The following is a 13,204-nucleotide window of genomic DNA, read 5'->3' on the forward strand; positions in this document are numbered from 1 at the left end:
GGGTAGAATCGGTCTACATTACCAGAGTTGGGGTCGGGAGTTCGGTTACGCGAGGGGAAGGTACAAGCACCCCCTACGCGCCCATTCTTACGAACGGTACCTAATTAATTTGAAATTATCCCTAAGTTAATCTAATAAGTCTTTAAATTACTCCTTTTTATGAATTTATAAATACCTATGAAAAATAAATAAATATATACATATATTCCCTCAGAGCTTAAGGTACGTGAAGCCCAAAGGCTAATACCCCCCGCAATTAAATCATATGGATAATAATTAGGAAAATACACTCCCAAAATTTTGAAATTATATATAAAATTTTTATAGGAAAATACTAACATGGGAGGTTTTTAATATATGGTAATAGAATAATAAGCCTCACATACCTACCAACATATTATGAATGTCAAAATAAGTAACTAAATACTATATATATTAATATATTAAGGATACTTAATACTAAATATAGTCAGGTTCTAATAATGATTAATACTAAACCTATTTATATACTAAAAATAGCTGATACTAAAAATACTAGGATACTAATAATTAATACTAACTATATTAATATACTAAAAAAAATAATAATGATTGATGCTAAACATGTGATTAAAATGCTAATTTACTAAACATATAATATCCATTAAACCCTAAATCACTAAATATATAATATAAAAAAAAATACAAAAATGCTAAATATGTAATATTTACCAATATGCTAATATATGATATACATATAACTAAAATTATTAATTTACATATAATATCAATAAAACACCAAGCTTAAGATCCTAATTTACTAAATATGTAATATTACCTTACTACTAAACATGTAAAAACCCTAACTTGATAATATATCAGTTAACATTTACAATGGATACAACAAAAATTTAAAATTAAATATTAAGACATACTTTAACCATATCAATTTTGCAATGACAACAATGATTATTAAATAATACATATAGCCAAAATACAAACATGGATATCAACTTAACAAATATTAAAAATCCTATAACAGTAAAAGTTTAACAAGAAAATTCTACAAATATAATCATAAATACTACAAAAGATACAAACATGAATATCAAATATTAAATATCGATGTTAAATAAATAAGTACAACAATAAGTATGGACATGTAATAGGGTATTAAAAAATAATAATAATCCAACAATAATAATTTTATTTGATGTGTACAATAAATTCATACGTAAATAAAACCCTTAAATATACCACCTGCAAAAACACATAGATGATAAACATACAATAAACCTAAAAAAATTAATACCATAAGACGATAACAAACATATATCGATGATAAAATATGTACCTAATAAATAAAGGAAACACATAGAATGTAATATTACATATCAATATAACATAATGAAAATAGTAAACCAAGCCACTGCATATATACAAAATAATAGCCCAGAATCATGATAAAAAACAATAATAAATCTAAATATATATATACAATAGCTTAAACATGAATATTACATCAAACACATTAAAACTCCTCTCTAATTATCTAGCAAGTATATTATCAATAAGAAAAGAAATAAATAAATAAGTGAATAGATAAAAAACTTAACAAAGTAATAATAAAAAACAATACATACAAAAAAAATAAAATAACATAAAAACCTAAACCTTATACATTGAAAACAAAACAAACCAGTATATATATATATATATATATATATATATATTATATGTTTGTGTGTGCGTGTGTATACGGAAGGAAGTACTTACAGTGGGGGCTAAGGTCGTGATGGAGGAACGCCGGAACTGGTGGGGAGTTGCTGGCAGGAGCCGAGGAGAGGCCTGGTGGTCTGCTGGTGTTGCTGTGCGTGGGTGTGGAGGACCTCCGGCGTTTGCAGAAGAGTTGCAGCAGAGATTGGAGGATGGTGGCCGTGGAGTTGTGACGGTGGCAGCGGGGGAGTTCTTCTGGAGTTACAGAGTGGTTGAAGGACCTCCGGCGTTTGCAGAAGAGTTGCAGCAAAGATTGGAGGATGGTGGCCGTGGAGTTGTGACGGTGGTAGCGGGGGAGTTCTGCTGGAGTTGCAGAGTGGTTGAAGGATCTGCTGCTGGAGGAGAGCTACGGTGGTGGCTTGATGGTTGGAACAAATTGCCGGAGTTGAGAGGAATGGTGGTTGCGGCTGTGCGTTCCGGCCGTAGCGTGGAGGATGGCTGAGGGAGCCAAGGAGAGCAGAGAGGTCTTGCCGTGGTTGGAACGGGGAGAAGAAGAAGAAGAAGAAGGAGAAGAAGAATAGGAAGCACAGAGAATTTTTTTTATCTCGGCTGTGCGCAGCCCCGGCTGTGTGTGTGTGCGCTCCCTGTTTGAAGAGAAGAAAAGGCTTTTTATGAGCAAAAATTAGAAACCCTAAATCTCCCATTTCCTTTTTAGTTTATGGTATTTTTTTTCTTTTGGAAATAATATATATGAAAATAATTATTAATATGGTAATAATAATAATAATAATAATAAGGTAAAAATAATGATAATAATAAAATAATAATAATTATAGTAATAACAAAGATAAATAAATAAATAATAATAATTACAGTAAAAAAACGATTATTAAAAATAATGTCAATAATAATGAAAATAATAAATAATAATAATAATAATAATAATAATAATAAACAATATAAATAGAAATAAAAATAAAAGTAATAATAATAATAATAATGAAAAATAATAATAATAATAATAATAATAATAAATAATAATAATAATAATAAGGTAAAAATAATAATAATAGCAAAATAATAATAATAGTAATAACAAATATAAATAAATAAATAATAATAATAAAAATACTAATCGTAACATCAATAATAATAACTCCTAATAATAATAATAATATATCCTCCTCCAGAAAATATAATAATAATAATAATAAAATAATTAAGATAATGACCCCCCTACTCAGCCTCCGCATCCGCCCCCTATATAATGAAATAAGAATAAATAAAATAATAAAAATACTAATAATAATAATAAAATAATAATAATAATAATAATAGTAATAAATATATTGGGTCTGGGTAAAAATGGGGTGTCTACAGCGCAAAATGATATGATTGATCTGATAATTAATGATATGAGATATCCATGTACCACAGTTTCAGTATATGTTATATGATATCAGAACCTGGTTGGCTTGGTCTAGGCTAGCACTTGCACGACACCGTTGCTATGTGTCCATGGTCTTCATAATCATGATATCTATGTTAACGCCGCTGTATGGAGTCGTGTGAGATTGGATGGTCGATGAGGTTTTTAAGAAGTGTGTGATCGCCCCTGGTGTACGGACCAGGTCAGGCAAACCCATCGGACTTACAGACTGTACGTTTGACTTGGCAGTGGTAGGTCAATTATTGTCAGGTGCTGCCTTCGAGCCACACAACCCAGTCATGTGGGGGTAATACATGACAACAGCTAGCTAACCTACCAGAGATGTTTTTGTATTATGATTATATGAGATGAAATATGTTTATGAAAATGTAGTGTGTTCTACCATGATTTGATGATATATATGTTTTCCCAAATACATAATAGTTACTGAATATGTTCTATATGATTTATGTATGACACAGAATACTCATGTTGTCACACACTGGTATTAGTTTATTTCCCTTACTGAGAGGTGTCTCACTCCAAAATTTTATAAACTTTTCAGGAGCCCCAGATAGGAGAGCGGGAAAATCCCCGCTGATCTAGTGCTGTGTATCCGCCCTTTTTGAAGGGTTAGTTTTGTAGGGATTGTTAGATTTTGTGGGAAATGTCTCTAGATCTTATTGGATATAGTGACTCTGGTATTTGTGGTAATGAGATGGATGTTTTGTGTTTATAATACTGTGATTATATGTTTCCTGCTGCCTTGGCTTCCGTTTTGTGGTCTGATGTATCCCTGGTACCCACGGGTCCAGGTGGATTATGATCTGCTGAGTTGGAATATGAGATATTGATTTTATTATTATATTTTAAAAAAAATATGGAAAAATAAGCAGGTCATCACATCATAGTTATAAATTTTAGTGAGCTGAATGACCGCATTCATGAGCTACACGATGATAGAGATCAGGAGCAGATGGAATTTGCTCCAGATGGAGGAGATGATTTTGATGATGAGGATGACATATAGACTCTAAGAGAGTACCCTGCAGAAGCTGAGATTCTTATTATTATCATTATTATTATCTGGTCTGTATCTATAAATAGCTTACATTGTTTTGCTTTTCTTTGACTGACTATACTACACTCTCACCCACCATCCATTTTGTTTTCTACTGATATTTGCGTCATTTTGCACTTGTTTACATTTATCAGTAGTTATTGCCTGAGGGGGAGCATTAGTTGTTCATGACTTGTGTATTTAAATGCTCCCATGATCATGTTCTTATATATATCTAGTTGCTATTATTTGTTCTTTTCATGTATATTCTTTGACGGATGACATGTTTATATGGATTGTTGACTGCCACTTGTTGCATGCTTAGTTTAGAATGCCTCCCATATGACGGATGCAATGGATGTGAAATTACATTCTAATAGATGATTATAGGTTCTCGCATGCTTAAACTGAGTTATAAAATGCTTGTTTGAACCTTTCAGGTACACATTTTTATGGGAAAATGTCCAATTTATAGACCGCATGCTGCCAAAATTAAAAAAAAAAATTTCTGAAAATAAAACAAGTGCACTAATGATTATGATAAAATACAAGTTAAAATCTTTTGAAAGGTTAAGTGAAAACTTAAATGATAATTAGACTTCATCCTGGCATAATCATTGGATATTTAGAGGAGTTAAGATAATTGATTATACTTGACGTGTTAAATGAATCTCCTTTTTAACTAGTGTAAGCAAATCACTGCATCTAAACTATCATTCAAATTGAAAGGGGGAGTATCTAAACATAAAATTCCTATCATGTTATGCTCACCAATTTTTCAGCTTAGATATGTAATGAAATTAAATGTGGCATGTGCTTCTTTAACATAACTATTTTTGAATATCTGAGGTAAACATCTTCATGGTTACCACATAGCTTCTGTGTTCGCCATATGATCTTGCATGTGACTTCTAAATACTTAGGATCAATATGGTTGTATTTTTTTGGTCATATCTTTCATGTGTGCCTAAATAAGATACCAGAAAACTTTTGTTTGCATAATTCTTAAAGTGTCTTCTCTAGCAAGCACAACCCTAGTATCTTTGAAATTATCATAAGGGGGTTGTACATATACTCATATACCTATATATATATTCTGGAAAGAAACATTCTTATTTGTGGCATATCCTACTTTCTTGCTTATGTGCTGAAATGCCATATTTGTTTAAAACTAAAAAGGGGGAGTTTGTATTAAACATGGAAATTTTTTTTGGGAACTATATTTCTCAAGCTAAAATATTTTTTTAAAGCCATCAAATTGTTTAAAGCTTTGCAGGCTGGTAGATTGCTCTAGGAGGGGTGTCAAGGGTATCTGGGGTTTGTGAAAGACACACCGGCAGAAGAATGCAAACTAGAGGCAATTTCTATAGTGCGTGAGTTCCCTAACGTGTTTCTGGAGGACTTTCCAGGGTTACCTCTGGACCATGAAGTGAAATTTTTTATAGAGCTCCAGGTACGGTGCTAATATCGAAAGCTCTGCATCGTATGACTCTAGTTAAATTGAGAGAGTTGAAAGAATAGCTTCAGGAGCTATTAGATAAAGGGTACATTCAACCGAGTGTTTCTTCTTGGAGAGCACTTGTGTTTTTTGTGAAGAAGAAGGATGGGTCGATGAGGATGTCCATTGATTATAGAGAACTTCACAAGGTAACAATAAAAAACAAATACCCGTTACCTAGGATTGATGATCTATTTGACTATTTACAGGGCATGCAGATTTTCTCTAAGATCAATCTACGGTCTGGGTATCATTAGTTGAAGGTGAAAATGGAGGATGTTCCAAAAACAGCTTTCCAAACTCAGTACGGCCATTACGAATTCATTGTTATGCCATCCAGTCAGAAAAATGCACCTACAGCATTTATGGATTTGATGAACCAAGTTTTTCATGAATACTTAGATTAGTTCATCGTGGTATTCATTGACGACATTCTAGTATATTCTAGGAGTGCTGTAGAGCATGAAGTTTATCTGAGACTGGTATTGCAAGTGCTCAAGGATAAGAGGTTATACGCTAAACTGAAGAAGTGCGAGTTTTGGTTGGAATAGATTGCATTTCTAGGGCACATTGTGTCCAAAGAAGGAGTATTAGTGGATCTAAGTAAGATAGAGATAGTAGTGGACTGGGCGAGACCGAAGAATGTTCAGGAAGTTATAAGTTTTCTGGGTCTTGCAGGTTATTATTGAAGGTTCGTAAAAGGGTTCTCCGGTTTAGCAGGTCCTTTGACACGACTCACGAGGAATAATGTGAGGTATGATTGGACTGATGAGTGCGAGCTGAGTTTCTAGGAGCTGAAATGGTGACTGGTTACTACTCCAATTCTGACCATTCCATCTGAGGATGGTGGATTCATTATTTACAGTGACCCCTCTAAGAAGGGTCTCGGCTGTGTTCTAATGCAGGAGGGCAGGGTGGTTGCTTACGCTTCCCGTCAACTCAAAGAGTACGAGAAGAACTACCTAACACATGATATAGAATTGGAAGCTGTAGTGTTTGCATTCAAAATCTGGAGGCACTACTTGTAAGGTAAAAGGTGCGATATTTTTACTAATCACAAAAGTATTAAGTACATTTTCACCCAAAAAGAGCTGAACATGAGGCAGTATAGATGGCTTGAGTTGATAAAGGACTACGACTATACTATTAGCTACTAACCAAGAAAAGCAAATGTGGTAGCTGATGCTCTGAGTCGGAAGTCAGTTGATGCGTCAGTCTCTACAGTGGGAGTTCAGTTTCAGATCTGTATGGACCTGAAAAGGTTGGGCTTGGAGATAGTGGAAGGAAATCATCAGGATTTCCTTGCTAGCTCAGTGGTACAGCCGATTTTACAGGAGAGGATCCGAGCAGCGCAGAAGGAGGATCCAGAGCTGGTTGAGGTTATGGAAGGAGTCCAGAGTGGGTTAAAGCCAGATTTCAGTATCTTTAGTGATGGGATTTTGAGATTCCATAACAGAGTATGTGTATCAGATGACACAGAAATTAAACGGGTCATTCTGGAGAAGGCACACCTTTCACTCTACACCGTACATCCTGGTAGTACGAAGATGTACTAGAATATGAGGGAATCTTTCTGGTAGTCCAACATGACAAGAGTGATTGGTCGTTTCATAGAGCAGTGCCTGACATGTCAGCAGATCAAAGTAGAGCACTAGAGACTAGTAGGGCCACTTTAGCCACTTGACATTCCCAAAGGGAAGTGGGAACACATTTCGATAGATTTTGTGACGGGATTACCTGCAGCGGTGCATGGGCAGAATGCGATATGGGTTGTAGTTTATCGACTGATAAAGACTGCACATTTCATTCCTATCAGAGTCAGCTATTCCTTGAATAGGTTGGCAGAGTTGTACGTGTTGGAGATAGTACGACTCCATGGTATCCCTATTTGTAATCAAGCTATTTCTTTGAAACAAGTTATATCAAATCTCAATAATGAATCAGACTTTCAAAGATGCTGCAACAATCTTCAAATCAACTCAAAAATATTTTCTTCAATGAAATATGCTCAAGAGTTATTTGAAAGAATAATATAGCTTGTAAAAATGTTTGCACAACAAAATATAGGTATAGGAATCTTGCAATGACATTGCAAAGATCCTTAGGCTTATGAGTTTATCCCAACACAAGATTTATTATATTCAAATATGTGGGATAAACTTAACTAAACTCCCTTAAAATCAATATCAATAATCAACCAAAACAATGGGAGTATTAGAAATTTCTAATAAGCACCAGCACAATCAAAGGAACTCTCACAATGCTAAAATGTATCATGGGAATGAAGAAATAAGAGTATTTGGGCAAAATAGGATTTTGAAAATAGAGAGGATTTTTGCTAATCTCCATCTAATCATCACAAATGAGCTCAAATATGTAGACCAAGGCCTAATTATGATCGTATAGGATATATAGGGTATTATTAGGAAATTTTTAAAACACATTAGAACTTTTAACCCCGCTTAACCCTTTTAACCTCACTAAATAATTAAGTAACACGAGAGGATTCAGGTGGCTGAACTTAGTTCGGTTACCCGAATAGACTCAGCTCAAAAAGGTATTTTAAATGGTTCAGGTGCTCGAGTTTAAACTCGTTTGGGTGAACAAAAGTCAGAAAGATTTAGTGTGCAGTTTGGGGGCCCAAAAATACGTTAAGTTAACCGAACTGAGGGATTCAGTCGCCCGAGACCTATTTTGAACTAAAAAGTTTGGTAGCCCGAGTTGATGAAAAGTCACTTTCTAAGGGTTCGATCGTCAAAGGGAGATAGGGTCATTTTAGGTTCAGTCACCTGAAGCCTGGTCAAATCGCTGACTTCCCAGCAGTTCAGGCGCCCGACGTGTATTGAACACCACAGGTTCGGTCGCCCGATCTCTCACAAATATTGCCTATTCTATTCAATTTCATTTCAAGTTGATCCCCTGATTATGAATATGAATGGGGACTATTTTGTGCATTTGTGTAGGGACCTAAGGTCTTTCTAGGGTCTATGAGAATACTGAAAAGATCCAGCGTTGGTCGACCAAGGGTGCCCTAAGGTCCTTTGGCCCCCTATGGTCAAACTATGGTCTTATGGAGCTTACAATTACCTATATGCATGACATGTAGAGATTATTATAAACCGATATAGATTATTATAGAGCAAATTTAAAACATAAATGCATTTACAATAAGAATATTCTTCTACTTTCTTATGCTCTTCGGATTCTCCATGGAGTATGCTAGGAATATGATCTTTAAGTCTTTCAGGCTTCCAACAATCCTTTCTCATATCTGTATACTGAATTAATGACCTGTTCAAGTATTAGACACATACATTAGTAATATACAGTTTGTCATAATCAAAACAAGAGATCGGACTCAAAAAGTCAACATTTTTCTTATATAAACTATCAAATAAATTCAACAAAAATCATAAAAAAAAAATACAAAAAAATTTGTAGAAAAATTATAAAAAATATTTTAAGGTTAGAAAATTAGTTTTGGCCTTTGAAAATTCATAAAAATTGTGAAAAGCTACAAAAATAAAAAATAATAAAAAAAAAGGATTTCTAGGTTAGAAAATTATTTTTTGTACTTGAAAAAATCATAAAAAATTCACAAAAAATTATAAAAATCATAAAAAAAATTATAAAACTTAGGAGAAAATTTAAAAAATATTTTTGGTACTTGATTTTATTATTTTTCCTTAATTGTCTTTTTGTTATTTCGAAACTTGAACAAACATGTAAAAATTACAAAAATAATTCAGAAAAATAGAGAAAAATTAGGAGAAACATTTTGAGACTTGAAAATCACTTTTGGCACTATTTTCCATCCCAAATAAATTCCCAAACTCCTAGACTATTATTTTTCATACTAAGAAAATTCTATAAAAAATTCAAAAATTCCAAGAGTGAATTTTTCAAATTATTTTATCGATTTTCCATTCTCGATGATTTAAAAGGGAGGCATGAGCTCTTCAGAGTACGGTATGCCCTGATTGTGAGGGAATACTTATATAATATTTTATTTTGTACATTTTCTTTGATTTTTTAAAGGGAGTAATTATAAAAGTCTTATTAAATTTAATTTCGGGGATAATTTTTGATTAATTAGGTACCGTTTATAAGAACATGTGCTATGTGGTGCTAATACCTTCCCCTCGCATAATCAAACTCTCGAACCCGACTCTGGTAACACAGATTGACTCTACCCTTAATTGGATAGTAATCAAGTGTTCTAACCACACTAGAAAGTTACTGGTATCTCCATTACACCATTGCTTTTCCACGAATATTTTTTTAAAACCATCTTTTGTCCAGTTCACGTTGGGAGTGTCGTGACATTTATGTATCCAAAAATGCATAAAAAGGTTGTAACCTTGGAAGAAAATGTCAATGAAGCATTTGATGAAGCGTTAAATGACATTCATTGTCATTCTATGAGTAATAAGGGATCCAATAAACTCATCAATTGAAAAACATTTAAATCATTTACTTCTATAATAACGACAATTTTAGCTTCCCATTTTTTAGGGTAGCCATCTTAAAATTTTCTTTACCATCTCACTAATAGGAAAAATCTTATTGAGCCCTTAACAATATTTTTAAATTGATTGTACATTATTAGTCATTGACTCATTTTCATTCATCTAAAACATCTCATATTTACTCAAAAACAAACTCATTTTAGATTTTTTTTTTTTTTTTTACTTGATTGGTTCCTTCATGCATTACCTTAAGTTTGTCTCATATTTCTCTAGCCGACTTACAACCAGAAACTTTGTTAAATTCATTAGAAGTGGAAGCATAGTAAAGCATGTTAATAGATTTAATATTAAATTGAATGTCTTTCTTCACCATCATTCCATACATCTTTAGTTTTAGGAATTGATTCATGGTAAACAATTTTCCTTGGAATGATAGATGCTTTCAAAATGTTTTTCCACACACTAACATCAATGGATCGAACATAGCTTTTCATTCAAGCCTTCTAGCATGTATATTTACTTACATCAAATAAAGAAGGCCAGTTGGTAGATTGTACTTCAACAAGACCATGGTTTTCCATGGATCCATGGTTCAACACTATTGCAAAATGCAATAAGTACAAGATCCTTTCTCTAATTCAAAATATTGGTTCATATGGGCAAGGGTAAGGGTGAATTGGGTGATCTTAAAAATTTATGTTTGGATTAAATTCTGCTGTGGGATAAAATTGGTGATGACCTATGACCGTTGCTCTCCGACTTTCGATGACCTGAAAAGGATGGAAACACAGCAGACTTGGAGGACCAGGGGTGTACTCCGGGGGATCACTTCGATGCCTAAGTAAGGGAACGCTTCAAAAAGGTTGAATGCAATAGTAAAGTGGGTTAAGAATGAGTTACCTTAGCTTGTTTGCATCACCCTTCTTTATAGTGGCGAGGTTTGACCCTTAGGATGATCCATCATTATGACGCTAGGGCATGGATCACTTCGAAGGTTTAAAGCGCCAGCATGGATCCCTCCCTTCATTATTTGATTAGAGTTAATTGCTCTTACCAGAGGATTTGACTTGGGTAGTGATTGCTGGGTTTACTTCCTTTTATAAGCTGATATATTTAGGGCATAACAGTTGTCTGCCCCCTTAGTTTCGAAGTTTTGAACTATGTTCCTAAAGTTTGGAAGTTGTTCCTATTGGGTTTTTGTGGAGCCTAGTTGTGTTTGATTTGGGTTATGACCCGATCCAAGGTAATGATGCGTGGTTTTTTAATGGAAGATTTCTTACTTGGGCTTAGGCCATGGAGCGAAGGCTTAGGCCGAGCTGTAATGCTTATGGACGAGCCTTTCTAGGGTTTGTCCCTAGAAATTTTTTTTTAACACCCTCTTTAGCTTCTTCTTTATCTACAGCTTGCCAAGCCAGATTTGGGGCGTGCTCAGCTTAGTCGATCCAATCTTGTGGCACATCTGGCTTTGCCGAGCCGAACTCGAGGGGGCATCGTCTAGTCTAAGTTGAGGTGGAGGTGAACACGGCTTTACCAAGCCTGATTTTCATTGAGTATTTGTGTCAAGTTGCTCTAACCGAGCTGTTCTCGCCAAGCCATTTATGCCAAACTATTCTTGTTGAGCTATTTTTGTTGAGCTGTCCTTTGTGGGCAACTTCTGTCGAGCTACTCTTCAAGGCACTTCTTGTCGAGCTGCTCTTCGTAGGCAACTTTTGCTCAGCTGCTCTTCAAGGCACTTCTTGCCAAGCTGTTTTTGCCAAGCTACTCTTCGTGGGCATCTTCTATTGAGCTGCTTCTTCAAGGCACTTCTTGTTTAGCTGTTTTTGCCGAACTGCTCTTCGTGGGCATCTTTTGTCGAGCTGCTCTTCAAGGAGCTTCTTGCCAAGCTATTTTCTGAGCTGCTCTTTGTGGGCATCTTTGGCTAAGTTGCTCTTCAAGGAACTTCTAGCCAAGCTGCTCTTTGTGGGCATCTTCTACCAAGCTGCTCTTCAAGGCACTTCTTGAAAAGCTGTTTTTTCCGAGTTGCTCTTCATGGGCATCTTTTACCGAGCTGCTCTTCAAGGCACTTTTTGCCGAGCTGCTTTTCGTGGGCATCTTTTGCCAAGCTGCTCTTCAAGGAACTTCTTGCCGAGCTATTTTCGCCAAGTTATTTTTGCCAAGCTGCTCTTCAAGGCACTTCTTACCGAGCTGTTTTTGCTGAGCTGCTTTTCATGTGCATCTTCTGCCGAGTTGCTCTTCAAGGCACTTCTTGAAGAACTGTTTTTCCCGAGCTACTCTTCGTGGGCATCTTCTGTCGAGCTGCTCTTCAACGCAATTCTCATCGAACTATTTTTCCCAAGCTGCTCTTCGTGGGCATTTTCTGCCGAGCTACTCGTTGTAACATTTCTAGACGAGTTGTTCATCGTATTATTTCTTGTCGAGCTACTCTTCATGGCATTTTTTGCCGAGGTGCTCTTCAAGGCAATTCTCGCCAAGCTATTTTCACCGAGCAGCCCTTCATGGGCATTTTTTGTCGAGCTGCTCTTCAAGGAAAATCTTGTCGAGCTGTTTCTGCCAAGCTGCTCATTGTTAGGTCTCTTTTGTTTAGTGAGTCTTGCTCACTTGTTGGCGGTTATATGGCCTCACGAGCTATGCTTGTTAGTTGGGCCTTCTTTGCCTAATGACCTGTGCTCATTTGTTGGGCATTCTTTTGATCTCACGAGCTTTGCTTGTTAGTTGGGGATCTTGCCAAATGGGCTATGCTCATTTGTTGAGCAGTCTTCTGGCCTCATGAGCTTTACTCGTTAGTTGGACTGTTCTCACCTAATGAGCTATGCTCATTTGTTGGGCAGTCTTTTGGCTTTATGAGTTTTGCTCGTTAGTTGGGCCGATCTCACCTAATGAGCTATGCTCATTTGTTGGGCAATCTTCTGGCCTCACGAGCTTTGCTCGTCAGTTAGACCGATCTCGCCTAATATGCTATGCTCATTTGTTGGGTAGTCTTCTAGCCTTTTGATCTTTGCTCGTTAGTTGGGCCGATTTTTCTTTGCCTAATGAGTTGTGCTCTTTTTTTGGGT

This window comes from Malania oleifera, chromosome 5, assembly GCF_029873635.1.
Source record: "Malania oleifera isolate guangnan ecotype guangnan chromosome 5, ASM2987363v1, whole genome shotgun sequence".
NCBI lineage: Eukaryota > Viridiplantae > Streptophyta > Magnoliopsida > Santalales > Ximeniaceae > Malania > Malania oleifera.